The following is a 14,823-nucleotide window of genomic DNA, read 5'->3' as shown; positions in this document are numbered from 1 at the left end:
TATTCTGTTCCATTGGTCTATGTGTCTGTTTTTGTGCCAGTACCATGCTGTCTTTGTGATCACAGCTTTGTAGTACAGTTCGAAATCCGGCATTGTGATGCCCCCAGCTTTGTTTTTCCTTTTCAACAGTTCCTTGGAGATTCGGGGTCTTTTCTGGTTCCATACAAATTTAAGGACTATTTGTTCCAGTTCTTTGAAAAACGTTCTCGGTATTTTGATCGGGATAGCATTGAAAGTGTAGATTGCTCTGGGTAGCATGGACATTTTAACTATGTTAATTCTTCCGATCCATGAGCATGGAATATCTTTCCATCTTTTTATGTCTTCCTCAATGTCTTTTAAGAGTGATTTATAGTTTCTAGAATAAAGGTCCTTTACATCTCTGGTTAAGTTAATTCCAAGGTAACGTATGGTTTTTGGTGCTATTGTAAATGGGATGGATTCCCTGATTTCTCTTTCTTCGTTCTCGTTATTCGTGTACAGAAATGCAGCTGATTTCTGAGCATTGATTTTGTATCCCGCCACGTTACTGAATTGCTCTATAACTTCTAATAGTTTGGGAGGGGCTTCTTTTGGGTTTTCCATATAGAGTATCATGTCGTCTGCGAAGAGAGACATTTTGACTTCTTCTTTGCCGATTTGAATACCTTTGATCCCTTTTTGTTGTCTGATTGCTGTTGCAAGGACTTCTAGTACTATGTTGAATAATAGTGGCGAGAGTGGGCATCCTTGTCGTGTTTGATAAAGCAGGAAAAAACATCCGGTGGGAAAAAGACAGTCTCTTCAATAAATGGTGCTGGGAAAATTGGACAGCTACATGCAAAAGAATGAAATTTGACCACTATCTCACACCATACACAAAAATAAACTCCAAATGGATGAAAGACCTCGATGTGAGACAGGAATCCATCAAAATTCTAGAGGAGAACATAGGCAGCAACCTGTACGACATCGGCCAAAGCAACCTTTTTCATGATACATCACCAAAGGCAAGAGAAACAAAAGACAAAATGAATTTATGGGACTTCATCAAGATTAAAAGTTTCTGCACAGCCAAGGAAACAGTCAGAAAAACTAAGAGGCAGCCCACGGAATGGGAGAAGATATTTGCAAATGACACTACAGATAAAGGACTGGTATCCAAGATCTACAAAGAACTTCTCAAACTCAATACACGAGAAACAAATAAACAAATCAAAAAATGGGCAGAAGATATGAACAGACACTTTTCCAATGAAGACATACAAATGGCTAACAGACACATGAAAAAATGTTCAAAATCATTAGCCATCAAGGAAATTCAAATCAAAACCACACTGAGATACCACCTTACGCCAGTTAGAATGGCAAAAATAGACAAGGCAAGAAACAACAATTGTTGGAGAGGATGTGGAGAAAGGGGATCCCTCCTACATTGTTGGTGGGAATGCAAGTTGGTACAGCCACTCTGGAAAACCGTGTGGAGGTCCCTTAAAAAGTTAAAAATTGAGCTACCCTATGATCCAGCCATTGCACTACTGGGTGTTTACCCCAAAGATACAGACGTAGTGAAGAGAAGGGCCATATGCGCCCCAATGTTCATAGCAGCAATGTCCACAATAGCTAAATCGTGGAAGGAACCGAGATGCCCTGCAACAGATGACTGGATTAAGAAGTTGTGGTCCATATATACAATGGAATATTACTCAGCAATCAGAAAGAATGAGTTCTCAACATTTGCTACAACATGGACGGCACTGGAGGAGATAATGCTAAGTGAAATAAGTCAAGCAGAGAAAGACAACTATCATATGATTTCTCTCATCTATGGAACATAAGAACTAGAATGATCAGTAGGGGAAGAAAGGGATAAAGAAAGGGGGGGTAATCGGAAGGGGGAATGAAACATGAGAGACTATGGACTATTAGAAACAAACTGAGGGCTACAGAGGGGAGGGGGGTGGGGGAATGGGATAGATCGGTGATGGGTAATAAGGAGGGCACATATTGCATGGTGCACTGGGTGTTATACACAACTAATGAATCATCGAGCCTTACATCGAAAACCGGGGATGTACTGTATGGTGACTAACATAATATAATAAAAAATCATTATTTAAAAAAAAAAAAAAAAGTATTGATGAGAGGGTGGAGGTTTTTTCCTGCAAATATCCTATTGTATTTGTTAACTTACAGAGTTAGAAGAAAGTCTATAGCCATGTGTTTTTTTATATTGTGGCAAAATATATATAACGTAAAATTTACTATGTTAGCCATGTTGAAGTGTGCAGTGGCACTAAGTGCATTGGCCTCGTTATGTGATTGTCACTGTCACCCATCTCCAGAACTTTTTCATCATCCCAGACTGGAACAACTCACTAAGCAATAACTCCCCATATGGCCGTATGGTTTATAAAATTTTCCTTAGAATCTTTTCTTCCCAGCACATTACATGGAAGCTCGATACGTAAAGTAGGTAAACATAAAGTGCTTTTTCTTCTTGAATAGAGTTGGCTCCTCCCCTTCCTCTGTTTCATTCTGTACCTTGTTGGTGGTAACATTATCTGGAGGCCGTTCTGGGACGAGTATGTCCGGGGAGATCAGTGTACTACCTGGGGCCACACTGGGGAATCTCTGCACACCCATGGATGGGACCCCATCTCTCCAGTTCACACCCAGATGGCATCTTTGTTTCCTCCTTCTCCTCATCACCACCTCCTCTGCATAGACGCGCACACATGTGCACACGCGGGTTGACATTGACAGTCACTCTCCTGAGACCGGGAGCTGCGTAAGGATTGGGATCATGTTGTACTTGCCTAGATTCCCAGAGCTCTGTAATGTTTATTGACGGAGTGTGTTTTCTTTCTTTTTTTTTTTTTTAAAGATTTTATTTATTTATTTGACAGAGACAGCCAGTGAGAGAGGGAACACAAGCAGGGGGAGTGGGAGAGGAAGAAGCAGGCTCACAGCAGAGGAGCCCGATGTGGGGCTCGATCCCAGAATGCCGGGATCACGCCCTGAGCCGAAGGCAGATGCTTAACCGCTGTGCCACCCAGGTACCCCGGGAGTGTGTTTTCTACCTTGTGGATGGGAAACTTTCCCAGGTTTACTTTCTTCTAGGAAGAAAATCTGATGACCTCACAAAGTGGTATACTCCACAGTTTAACCATCATTATCCTAGAGACCTTTTTTTTTTTAAGATTTTATCTTATTTATTTGAGAGAAAGAGACAGAGCACAAGCAGGGGAAGGGCAATGGCAGAGGGAGAGGAAGAGGCAGACTCCCAGCTGAGCAGGAAGCCCAATGCGGGACTCGATCCCAGGACCCTGGAATCATGACCTGAGCTGAAGGCAGATGCTTAACCGACTGAACCACCCAGGCGTCCCTGGATACGCTAATATTTTAAAACTAAATCTGTTCCTTTTCGATTATAGACACAGAAAAAGGACCGATGAGGAATAGATTTCATTTCAGGTTTCTGTTGCATTCACGACATGCTGATTCAATGAGACAGAGCAGACCTAGCTGTTGTAACAAACCCCCAAATTATAGAAACTTCACCGAGTTAGAATTCCTTTCCAATTCAGGTACCAGTCCAGTGCTGGTCATGTAGATCATTTGTGTGGACAGAAGGACCTCTACCTGTCACCCTTCAGAGACCTCTATTGACAAAGGCCATGCTGTGTGACTTCCAGAGTCACACGGGACATTGGCATCCAGCCCGCAATAGAGACAGGAGAGGTGGGAAAGACACATGCTTCTTAAACATCTGGGCAAGGAGGCTCCCTTACATCTCACGGTCTCACCCAGGTTCAAGGGGAGCTGGAAAAGTAGAGCCTGGAGAGGGTCCTCTTCCCCATGGCCACTCTGCATGGCAGAGAGGGGGCATGGTGCTTTGGTAGACAGCTAGCATTACTGCACACTGGAATTCTAGGTTTCTATTTATAGTTAGAGTAGTTGCTCCTGGTAAACTATGAAACGTACCACGTACGTGCTGTAAACTGTTACAACAGTGTGTGTGTGATAGCATGATTGCCGGGGCCCCGACAGGCAATAGGATGGCGTTATACCCAGCATGCCGTAGATGAATGTAATTTCCTCACTATTGGATGTTGGCGCCAGTCTACAAGGTAGCAAATGATGATGTCACTTGAATCAGTCTTCAGCTTCTGGGGGTGGTTAGTCTTCTTCTTCTTTTTTTTTTTTTTTTTTTAAGATTTTATTTATTCGACAGAGATAGAGACAGCCAGCGAGAGAGGGAACACAAGCAGGGGGAGTGGGAGAGGAAGAAGCAGGCTCATAGCGGAAGAGCCTGATGTGGGGCTCGATCCCATAATGCTGGGATCATGCCCTGAGCCGAAGGCAGACGCTTAACCGCTGTGCCACCCAGGCACCCCGGTGGTCAGTCTTCTATCTATTTAATTTGATTTAGTAAGGGATCAGTGGTTTCCCTTCTCTGAAAGGTCAAACATGACACAGTGGTTTACCTGCAAGTTTCCGATCAGAAGGGATCCCTGCCCTGCTCCCACCCTGACATTTAAGAGGCCATGGAGTTGGTCCCAATCCCCAGCAAGATTAGTAGTCTCACAAGAGTAGGCTGCAGCTTGATGCTAAACTCGGGGCTGGAAGTTAAGGACCCTGTGTACCTGGAACCCCAGCCAGGCAGGCAGTGGGAGAGGTGGCTCTCTGGGGGCCATCCCATTGAAGTACTAGTTGAACCTTCTTTATTCCAGACCATGCTCTCTGCTTTTTGGAATGTATTTTGTTTCATAGGTTGCTGAAATGCTGAGAACTGGGTTTCAAGATGATTTTGGCTTTTTGCCCTGCCAAGCTGAATTGGGCTGCTAGATGACAGGCATGCCCAGAGAAACCAAAGAGAAATGCCAATTTTAATAGGGTTGTTTGTTTATCCTTTTCTCTCCAGTTAATAAGTATGAATGGACCCCAAATTCAGTCCAAGGATCATGTCAAAGGCAGGAAGTTAAGAAAAAAAAGGAGTTTGGGGGTTAGTCCATGATTTTGATACTACTGAAATTTTGTTAAGACCAAAGATTAAAAATAGGTTTGTAAATTACCATCATTTCATAACCCTAAAAGCACAATTTTGCATACTAGGTAAACACGTAGTAGTGCAGGTGTATAAATATATTGTTACATGAAAGGTTTTCAAAATTGGTGTTCTAAAAAGTATTTCTCAGCTGTATTGATTTTTTAAGAGTGTAAACAGGAAATAAAATTGTCACAGTTGAGAACAGAATTGGCTTGAGTGGTAAAATGCTTGATATTTTAATGTAATCCGCCCATTGCCATATCACCAATAAAGCCAGCTTTTAGAAATCTACCTTGCAGAAACCAAAGAGTAATATTAGCATTTTTAATGTCTTCACGGTTGTGCCTGAGAGTATAAACCAAATGAGGTTTTGAGTGTTTTTTGCTTGCTGTTACTTTTTACCTGGTAGTGTTTGCAATAACAGATTTTCAGTTGCATTGAATGTTATAGGTTCTCATTTTCAACCAAACCAGGCCAAAAGAAAACAAAACAAAATCCTGCAAAAAAAAAAAAAATAATCATGCCAGTTAATAGTTTGATTTCCTTTGGAGCGATTAGGAAATTCATCATATTATTTTTCCATGAGTGGCTAAGACAAGTATTCACTTTCTTGAATTATTGAATTTTTTTAATGTCATACTTATGCACCATTGAATTACTTTTATTGTAATTGGTTTATCGTGTGTACTGTGGCCTTTGGGTTTCATATATATATATATATATTTCATATATATATTTCATATGTATATATTTCATATATATTTTTTTTAACCTAGATTTTATTTATCTTTTCTGAAGGCTACTTTTATTTTTTTATTTATTTATTTTTTAAAGATTTTATTTATTTGACAGAGATAGAGACAGCCAGCGAGAGAGGGAACACAAGCAGGGGGAGTGGGAGAGGAAGAAGCAGGCTCACGGCGGAGGAGCCTGATGTGGGGCTCGATCCCGTAACGCCGGGATCACGCCCTGAGCTGAAGGCAGGCGCTTAACCGCTGTGCCACCCAGGCGCCCCTGAAGGCTACTTTTAAATTACATCAGAGCTCATCTTGACCTTTTGACTTAGGACTGGTTTTGTTTAATAGGATAAGTTGATTGTATTTTGGTTAAAAGAAATTGAATTGTTACTTTGTTATTGGAAAAATAATCCTTAGCAATGATGTATTACCCCATTCTGTCAACCTAAATGTGTTTCAGAGTGATGAAAACCTATTGACACAGTTGTCAAAGCAAGAGTAATGAATGTAACAAAAATTCATTCCCTAGAAATGTTTGGCATAATTGCTGACATGGTAATACCATTAATACGTAGTCTTTTGGTGGTCTTTGCAAAGGCTTGGGGGATTTCAGTCATCACAAGGAAGTTAAAAATGAAGCTGTACGCTATCATTTATATATATAAGCAAAGATAAAATAGTTTTCCCACACAATGTCTATGGGAAACCACACCTATGCAAAATTGCATGTGTGCGCTTTTCAGGGCATTTTGCCCTGAATTGAATTACACTAAAAATGATTCAGTCTTATTCAAAGAACCACATTCCTTTGACTTCTCTTTAAAATTTATGTTCAATGCGGGAGGGGAGGTGGGTGGAGGGATGGGGTAACTGGGTGATGGACATTGGGGAGAGTATGTGATGTAATGGTCACTGGGTGTTATATAAGACTGATGACTCACAGACCTGTACCCCTGAAACAAATAATACAGTATATGTTAATTAATTGAATTGAAATTTAAAAAAAAATAAAATTTGTGTTCAAGAATATCTTCTTCCACCCCATACCCAGTGGTATTTTCAGACCTGCCTTTCCCACGAAACGTTATTAATAAAGGGTGCGCTTGGCAGAAGAGCATAGGAATGATAGTGCAGGAAGTGTCGCTGACAGCTGTAAACTGCGGTCCACAGGAGGTGGTGCCACCAGCTGGGACTCAGGGGCCATTCCTCTGGTGCGTCCTCCCTGCGTGTTTCAACCCTGTGGCCCACCCTCCTGCCTCCCGGACCCTACTCCTCTTGGCTTCCTCCCTGCTTCCCATCCGTCTGGCCACGCCTTCCCACAACTTCCTCTTCCGCTGCCCCTCCCCCCTAAATCTCGGTAGCACCCCGCTCCAGGTTCGTCCTAGCTTCTGTCAAAGCCTTGGGAGGAGGTAGGAGAGGCACACGTTTTGGATTCAGACAGAAGCAGAGTTATATTCCAGATGCATTCCTCGGGAGTCGTGTGAGTGGCGTCGTTTACTGAACCTCTCCACGCTTGCGTTTCTGCCTCCGTGTCAGAGCGTTTATGATACTTAAAGGCAGGTGCATCACCCGTAATCCATACACCAGGTCTGGGACGTGGGAGTAGCCCACAAACTGTGAGTTCTCTTTCTCTTCCGGGTAAAAATTATGGCGACATTAACTCTATCGACGTGTGTCTTTAGTTGAGTCTCTTCTCAGTATTTCGCTGTAGCCTCCAGTCACCTGTGATGTCGATTTTCAGCAGTAGCTCCCCAGCAATGTGTGTAGATGCCGCAGACACGATGAGGGGTACCAAAAGAGTTGGGGTGGAGATGCCCTTAGGGCTTGGCTCAGCGAACGGAACCACTTTCTGTTTCTATGGATTTTGCCACACACAAAAACTTGTCTTAGAAGAGTCTTTAAGAAGGAAGGAGCGGGCTACCCTTTTGAGTTGCCCATTTGCCTTAGCTTGATGATTTGGAGGTGAAGGGTGGCACTGTGTTTTGGCTAACAACCCAGGAATGCTACATTCTGCTGGGCCTTTGAGGTTCCCGAAGGAGATACTTGTGGTGGGGACATTGACAAAGCAAGACAAAGTTAACGATGTATTATTAGCGGAGGCTTTCGTCTTGGGTCCCAGTGCAGAGCTCTGTTACACTGGGCTAGAAGAGGTGACAGACTGCTTTCCCCAGATTGAAGGACCTGGAAGCAAAGTACTCCATTAGGCAGGGTCTGAGTCCCTGAGGCCCAAACCCATGTCAGACATTAACACTGCAGTGGTGAAGAGGAAGACTGATCCAAGGCCCACATTCAGTAACATAAAGAGGGAGGGGTTTTTCTCATGTCACCTGTGACGCTGGGCTAAGCCATCTGCCTCAGGTTCTGGGCAGAGCCAGAAGCAGAGCCAAGCTGCCCTGGGGGAGGGAGATGGTGGAAAGATGGAGAGATGGGTAGGTGGAGGAGAGAAAGGAGACAGCATCCACATACTGACCTAATCAATTTTCACCTGTAAAGGTGCTTTCGTGTATTACACTTTTTCCTCATTTATATTTATCCAGTGTATTGACTGATATATATGAAATGTTCAATATGTTTGTTGGATTGAGTTATTATTGTAGACATGACTTCAGATTCTTGCAAACTCTTTCCTACATACCTCAAAAGAGTTTTTTTAAAGTGGGAATAAATAACAAGGAAAGAAAACCTTGATTACTCTAAAATTGGTTTTAATAAGGGAGTGTCATTAACCTCAACAACATTTTTTTGTCCTGATAAAATATCATTGCATGAGATCCAAGAACAATCTATTAAGAGTGGTTTTGCATGTCACTAAGATAAAGCTTTTTGCAATTTAATACAGAAAATATTTTATAACACATGCATAAACAAGAACATCTGATGATTACACATCTTTTTATTTTATTAATGGAATCACTTTGCAATTCATAGTTGTCTTAATATTTCAATGCAGTCGGGAGTTCCTGAATTGACACTTGTTTCTCTCCTCTGAAAGGTTCTTCAGAGGTCTGATAGTATGACTTCTGTTTCCGAAAATCCGAAGTCCAAAAAGCCACAAATCCTCCCTTAGAAAACCCTGGGTGTCACTGAATTGGTTGTCTAAAAAAAACGAACCCTAATGTGCTCAGCTGCAATTGTCCCATTCCCTGTCCACACTGTCCTTTTCTGGCTACTTCTCAGCTGGAATATTTGCAAAGGAAACATTCAGGCTGAGGAGCGGGGAGTTGGAGCCGGTCAAACTCTGGAGCTATCCATAGCTGAGCCTTTGTCACGGTCCAGGTGGGGCTCCTCTCCTCTTGGCTGCTCCCACCATCTCTTTATGACCCTCATTGAGAACTTGGGGCCTTTCAAATAAAGTCAAAAGAATTCCTACTCTACTAAATGAAAAATTTTAAGAATAACAGCAGTAATAAGCAAGAAAGTATTTAAGCCACACCGTATACACGCATGGCAAAAAAAAAAAAAAACAAACCCTCCATCCCCCCAACTGAAAAGAGGGAACAGACATGTCGCTTTTGACTGGGTTGCATGAAGGGGATGGTCATCAGAGTTTTAGCCAACTCTCTGGTGTCACTTTTGATTGAAACCAGCAGAGATGTGTTTTGGCAAATCTATTCATAATTTGTCTTTCCTTACAGGGCCCCCCTGGTCATTGTGTTTCCCATCAGGGAGTCGGATGGAAGTTAATGTATTGACAGTCTGCTATGATTGACGATGAATGTCACGTTAACATTTCCCCCACTCTTCGACCCACAGGGCGATGCTAAGAAGACATCTGGTTTAAAGAATTAAAAGGACAACTTCTTCAGACAGGAAGAACTTCTTTAAAGGTAGGAGTTTGCCTTCTGAGAAGGTTTAAATTAGTCAAGAAGGGAATCGTACCATAAAGTGATATGATTATGTAATATTATTGCCATAATTAATACTTTTCAATCCAAAAAGCATGATGAAAGATGGGGACTAGGACTATAGATGCAAAAACATTAATCACACTGCTTGTCGAAGGAGATGGATTGAATACATGGGAAAGAAAACCAGCCCTTCCTGTCCTTCCATAGTAATGAGATTTTTGCCTTACTAAATCATGAATCATAAAGTTCAGAAAATAGACAGCAGAGTGAAGGCATTGCTAGTAAACAATATGTTTCTGAAGGAATTAAAGATTTAAAATGATAAGGAATCATTTACAAGACAAGAGTTTTCGTTTTGATTCAATCGGGTATCAGAAAATCTCCCGAGAACATACTTATCCATACATCATTTTTGTTGTTTCACAGTGAAGTCCAAATAATACAAAAGTCTGTTTGGAAAGTTTAAATGTTACTTTGATATGTGCTTTCTGCTTTGTAAATCAATTGCCCCCACCCCCACTGCCCACCCCTTTCCCATTTATGTCACTTTGAATTATCGGCTCTAGAATGAACTGTGCCAGGCCTATGATGCCTTCTGAAAAGCCAGCTGTTATGGTATTGAACCTGATGAAGACTATCTTCCTTGGAGATCTGGAACATAGCTCAGAGACCTCTATCTCATAAGGAATTTGTGAGAGCATGATTGTTCGGACATTTAGTCCTCTACCCTCCTAGGTTCTATTTAACAAATAAAGAAACTCTCTCAGACTTTAATTATGAAAAGAAGATTGTCTACAAGATTTGGAGGTAGGAAAATCTTGCAAGCATGTTGTCTCTTGTCCTTGAGAAATGCTAAAATTAATCCATTCAGATGTCGTTTTCTGCTTCAGAGGAAATGATTCATGCCTCAGTTGAATTTGTTTCTTTTGTGCTGTATTAAAACTGATTTCATATAGCTAATTCTTACGGTGCTTCAAAATACCCCCCAGAAATCCCCAAATCAGTAGCCCGGAAACTAAGAACGTTGCTTTGCAAATCAAGGAGCACACATTTTGTTCTTCTTTGAAGAGTTCTTGAAAAGTGAACATTAGTGAAGACTAGTAAATGGCTGAGTTAAGTAGTCACGACCCATACCAAAAAGCCTTCATTTTGTATAAATGGCTCTTTTACTAGAAAGCTCCCTTAGTTAAGGTAAACTGATTTACTCTATAACTTTTCGATATACCTATACACGCTCCAACAAGGGTCCTTAATTCATAAAATAACGCCAGCAAGGTAAACCTATGGAGGAGTAGGACCCATCCAATCTCACAGGGACATGGAAGTCTGGATATCCCAAATCACAGTTGTTGGGAATTGGAAATTAATAGTAATGGTGTTAGGTAAAAGTGGCCTACGATGATAAATCCCTCGAATCAGCAGTATATTATGGCAAGTCCTTCTGGAGATAATATATGGTGTGACTCCTAGGAGAGATGGAAAGACAGCATGAGCCGGAACTTACTTGTAAGTGGTAGTTTCTAGTAAAAGGGGAAAAGGCATGACAGGCAAGGGGAGGGACCTCAGGAAGGAGTGTGAGGTGTCCTTGGAAGGTGGCAGGGGTAGAGCTCCATAAGGGCTCTCGTACTTTCGAAGGCACTCTCCTGCGGTTGCTAGGGACGTTTTCCTGGCTAGTTGCACTGTTTTGTCTTTCATTCATTGTGTGAGAGTTATTTGACTTAAAATCTCTATCTTCTAGAGGCACAAGTGAAAAGGTTCAATTCTACCTTTCTCAGTACATTCTTTTCGTGGATCTTTTTGGCTAGTCTTTTGTTAAATGACTAAAGGAGCTTTTAGTTGTCAGGCTCTCTTAGAGCCACTGAAATATCTCATTTTATCCTCGGGAATGATTTAATCTGCTCGAAACTAAATCCTGAGTGTCTTCCCTGTTTCTTTTTCCCTTGCGTCCCTGAAACAAAGACGCCCTGAAACTTCCCAAAATTCTGAAGCCCTCTTGTATTCAGAATGTCCCCAGGCTATGCAAGAGTTCAGCCTCTGACTTTAGAGTAAGAAAGTTTTTTTGTAGCTACTTGGAGCTTTCAGTCGTCTTTCCCACGTTCACTAGTGTGCCGTGGTATCCACCAGATGTGAAGAACCAGAACCGTGGTTTGTGAGTGTGCACTTCCACACCCACTTCCTTCTCTCTGGAAAGTGCTAGCTGTGCTGATTGATATCCAGTCACGGATTCAGACCACGTTCCCTTTTATCATTAACACCGATGTGTAAATTCTCCAAGGAAAAGAATTCTCCCCATCTCTTCTACCTGGCTTGAAAACCTTGGGCAAAAATGCAGGACAGCTAATGGTGGAATTTCTAGAAGCAACCAGAGTTGGGGGGCGGGGGAGGAGTGCCCCTCAAATCTCTCTGTATACCTGGTTTTCTAGAGCTCTCCTGCATTTGTGTGAGTTTGGTCCTGCTTGGAACCATAATAAGTCGGAAGAAGAATCCTGCCCTGCTGTACCTTAAGGGACGTTCCCATTGGGCAAGCTATATGAAGAGGAGAACCTGACAGGTTATTGGAGTCATTTAGTGATTGGTTTTGGTTGCTGATTCCAAAGTTGTTCTTCTCCTTGGACTCATAGCACTAACTTTTAAAAAATTATGTATACATAGTAGTAGTGTTATTGATATTTTGAGTAAATAATAATAGAACTGGTAAGTAAAAAGATTTAAGTTGATCTGTAAATGTGAATCAATATTTTATGACAAAATACAAGGGGACTACAGTTTTTAAGACTGTTTAACAATAGGGGCGCCTGGGTGGCACAGCGGTTGGGCGTCTGCCTTCGGCTCAGGGCGTGATCCCGGCGTTATGGGATCGAGCCCCGCATCAGGCTCCTCCGCTATGAGCCTGCTTCTTCCTCTCCCACTCCCCCTGCTTGTGTTCCCTCTCTTGCCGGCTGTCTCTCTCTCTGTCAAATAAATAAATAAAATCTTTAAAAAAAAAAAAAAAAAAAAAGACTGTTTAACAATAAGGAGATCTATCAGAATTTGTCCTACAAGATCATTGTAGAGCTGCGAAGTTTTATCTCGTGTTACCGGCCACCAGATAAATCTAGGAGACCCACCACCCACAAAAGGGATACTCACCTCACAGAAGGAGAGATGAAAAGCACATGAGGAAAAGGCTTCCCAGGGAAGCCTGGGACCGACAGAAACCAAGACAGAGATCTAAATCTAAGCTAAGGGTATTCGCCTCTTTATGGTTTTATCCCAGTTAAAATTGATTAGGTATTTGGTCAGCTAGAAAACCAGAACCATCTTTTCTTGGTAATGCCTTCCTCCCTCTTCCCCCTGGCATAGGATGAGGGCACGCTCCCGATTTCAAGGCAGTGCCCACAGCTGTGTGAGCTGGTGGCCCACGTGGTCAGTCCCTCCGTCATGGTCGCGGCCAACCGGCAGGGAATGAGGGCTCAGCCCCAAAGCTGAGGGAGAGAGAACATTCTGTTCTTCCATCCCAGTGTTCTCCGCAGCTTCCCATTACCCTGCGGAGCCCTGAGTAACACCCTGTGACCTGTGGTCAGATGGGGGCATATTAAATCTCACGTGTAGGGAGGCCGAATTACAGTACACGTCCTGATGTTTATCTCTGAGTTCCTCTGGCCTCTGCGACTGAGAGGCCTTCATTGATTAAGTTCTTCTGCCCCTTGCATCCTGGCCTCATAATTCTTAGGAGACACCACCATTTTCCTCTGGAAACCCACCCAGTCCCCCTCCCACTCCTCCAGCTGTTCAGCCTGAGAGCTGTCTCCGAAGGCTCAGAAAGGGACCTGAAGAAGGACGTGGGCATCCTCTCATGGGAGGTCGTGGGAAGGGTGAGATCAAGCAAGGGTGGCAGAATGGTGAGAAAGGTCACAGCGTGTTTTGGTGTCCGTGACAGTCAGTGCTGGGACTCAGTAGAAGGAGCCCTGCCAGTGTCCTGCATTCCTCGGCCCTCCTCCGGCTGTGGTCTGGTGGGGAGAAAGATCTGCTTCGGAACCCGAAGGAGAAAATCGCCCGAGTCACTCTCGTACAGGACACGTGTAACGACTTCGCACTTATAGGCCAGAGGTTTGGCGCGGTGACCTTTGCAGAGAGCTCTTTGCAAATACTTACTGGGTCAGATTTGTTCTCCTCCAGCACTTTTGGCCTAGCTTCAGTGTTTAAAACACTTAGTGTGAAATGCTTAGAGCTAGAGAGCCGGCGCGGAGGTAGGCTGGATCGGCGGGCCTTTAACTTGGGGGGCTCACTGAAATGAGGAGAACTGGGCCACTCCGGAGGGGGGCACTGCCCTGTGACCCTTGTTCCCAGCAAGCGCACCCTCGACCGAGACAACTCTGCCCCTGAGAGGAAACACATGCAAAAGGATAATGGGAAATGGCTTCCCTGACTCATTCAGACTTAGGATCTTCACGTCCAGCGATCTCATGACCAAAATTCACGTTTATCGAACTTTGTAGGCCGCTACCTACCGGGTCAGATTACACCGGAGAGCCCTAAGCGTCTAGGTCCACAAACTCTGCACACACAAAGGTCGTGATGGGTGCCTAGGTTGTGTGGGTGCTGTTGCAGACACCTTCCTTCCAGCATCTGGACATTTCATCCCTGGCTGCTTTTGGAGGGAGTCAGATCCTGACAGGAGGGTTATCTAGGGAACTACCCAGGAGGAAAATGAAGCCCAGTGTGGAGCAGGAGGCCCGGCCCAGGCCCCTGCTGCTGATGCAGTATGTTGCTGTCACATCTGACTGCATACACAAATAGATGCTTGGACTTCTTCTTTTTTTTTCTTTTTGCTTTGTTTTGTTTTGTTTTATTTTGCCTTTCACGACAGCATCTGTTTTGTGAGGCGAAGGAAAAAAAAATCTCTTGGAAGGCTGCAAGTTTTCATATCTGCAGAAGGCATTTCTACAGCTTTTGTCAAACTTAGCTGGTCTGTAAAGCGTCTTTGTTTCTGCTTGACTGTGGCAGAAAGCAAGTCCATAAACTAGCAGGAATACAGGAGAGAATGATTTCTATTGAGAGAGTCGAGTAGGATATGGTGCATGGGGCCGGTGGTGAAAAGGGTTTTGTTTCTTGCAGCACGGTGGAAATCCGCATTCGTAGTGCCGCTTTCGCGTTCGTTAGCATGCACGGTTAAACAATGGGCGTGCCAGCCGACCGGCGGTGTTGATTAATGCAGTCCTCGAAC

General features: G+C 43.3%; 1 protein-coding gene across 3 annotated transcripts in view; it reads left to right on the top strand.

The window, feature by feature from the left end:
- Positions 1-14,823, top strand: part of NRCAM (neuronal cell adhesion molecule) — a 278,867-nt gene that overhangs the window by 127,199 nt on the left and 136,845 nt on the right. For all 3 annotated transcript variants that reach the window (XM_087861196.1, XM_087861194.1, XM_045793477.2), the window contains exon 3: positions 9,523-9,596. The gene's annotated coding sequence lies outside the window, so the exon portion shown is untranslated. The remainder of the gene's footprint in view (positions 1-9,522; positions 9,597-14,823) is intronic.

Source organism: Ursus americanus, chromosome 3 (assembly GCF_024610735.1).
Source record: "Ursus americanus isolate L20-20 chromosome 3, mUrsAme1.1.p, whole genome shotgun sequence".
Classification (NCBI taxonomy): Eukaryota; Metazoa; Chordata; class Mammalia; order Carnivora; family Ursidae; genus Ursus; species Ursus americanus.
The sequence above is the reverse complement of the archived record's forward strand: the minus strand, read 5'-3'. Positions and strand labels throughout refer to the sequence as shown.